This window comes from Apaloderma vittatum, unplaced genomic scaffold (assembly GCF_000703405.1).
Source record: "Apaloderma vittatum isolate BGI_N311 unplaced genomic scaffold, ASM70340v1 scaffold14158, whole genome shotgun sequence".
Taxonomy (NCBI): Eukaryota; Metazoa; Chordata; class Aves; order Trogoniformes; family Trogonidae; genus Apaloderma; species Apaloderma vittatum.
Window position 1 is genome coordinate 18,551 of NW_009730290.1, and position 1,844 is coordinate 20,394.

Genomic DNA, 1,844 nt, shown 5'->3' on the forward strand with positions numbered 1-1,844 from the left:
AGTTTATTCCCACTTCTGTCCCTCCCCTGCCACCCCTTCCCCACCTCATTGGCAACTTGCTCATACTGTGACAGAGACCCTCCTCTCCCCTTGATGGTTTCTTACTTCTTTCAATCACACTGTAGAATTTATAATTGAATTCATTTACTTTTTAAAGTTCAAGGCACCCAAGGGAAATGCTGTCCTGCTGTCTATTCCAAATGAAGTTTACAGTACTGCTTGAGGCGTGTCTTGTTTTGGAAGCACTTCCCACACTCATCACACATAAAAGGTTTTTATCCTATGCAGGCTTGCTGGTGTCTGTTGGTGTGAGTGCTCTGTTTGAAGCATTTCCCACACCGGGAACACCCATAGGGCTTCTCACCCATGTGGGTTTGCTGGTGCTGGGCAAGCATTGAGAAATCACTGCAGCCTTTCCCACACTGCATGCATTCAAAGAGCATCTCACTAGTGTGGGCACTCCGGTGATTTCTAAGATGAGAGTTTCGGCTGAAGATTCTCCTTTTTCCTTTTGCAACAAGGGTAGGGTTTTCTCTTGCATGCATTCTTCTGTGGGAGATAAGGCAGGAGCTCACCCTGAAGTTTTGCCCGCAACTCACTGCATGTGAAGGGCTTCTCACCTGTGTGGGGTTCTCTGGTGTTTAATTAAATCAGAGCACCACCAGGAGCCCTTGTTACATTTGTGCCATTTGTGCCATTTGTGCCATTTCTGTGTCTGGGAGGCCTCACGCTGCTGAAGATTTGACGTCTGACTGATGATTTTCTCACAGTCACTGTATCCAGAGCGATCGTCTTGTCTTCTGGGTGGAAAAGGATGCAGTGGAGGCCCTCAAGGGCCTTTTCTAGATGAATGCCATCATCCTGCCTCTCCCCAAGGAGAGGCTGGTTCTCTCAGGCCTCTGCCTTGCTACATCTCTGAAAAACATTGCCTTCAAATTCATCTGGTAAGAATGCTCCCACAAATATTAGTAAGAAAGCTCTATCCAAGGAGCTGTGCAATCCACACTCGATGACCTTAGAGGTCCAGAATATCTGTGCACAGTGTCACTCTGCAACAGCATCTCAGCCTCAAGCACATCATGTTATAGCTTCATACAGAGCTTCCAACAAAGGTCTAGAGCGGCATTTCTTCTTTAAGTTGTTTTGGTCTAAAAAGAATTTACCATCTAATATAGAATAGTTGTAATACATCTGTCTTTGTGAGTCTTTGAAGGTATTTCTCAGATTTTGTAAAAGACGTGATTAAAGAGGTTTACGGTGTCAGTGCACAAGAGTTTGTCTCACTTGTTAACCAGCTATTTACACTCCAAGCCCAGCATCTCACCCATACTCCTTCTCAATGACCCTCTCCCTCAGCAAGGCCCAGCCTGGGGTGAAGATCTTACCTTCAACATGATGCTGTAGCACTTTCTCCTCAGACTAATTACCAAGTGATGCCCTTCAGAAAGTCATCCAAGCCTTTTTAATATTACTGCAATAGTTCTCAAGGCTAAAAGGGACAACTGCACAATACATTCTTACTGCCTGAATAATGTAGTGCATAGACTTTCACATCCTTATGTCAAGTGAGTCTAATAACTTGGCCTGACTGAAACATATAATACAGCAAAGCATCCAGACCTCATCTCTAAATGTCAAGGGAAGAAGAATGCATCACTTTGCTTGGTGATTACGCCTTTTCATTGTTAAAAATTTATACCTCATTTTTCAGTCTGGATTTGTCAAGGTTCGGTTTATGGCTTTTAATTCTTTGTGTGCTTTCTCTGTTAGAGTAAAAAGCTTTTGTGAATGCTGAAGTTCTCTCCTAGTGAAGGTACTTATATACTCTGTAATACAAATATATA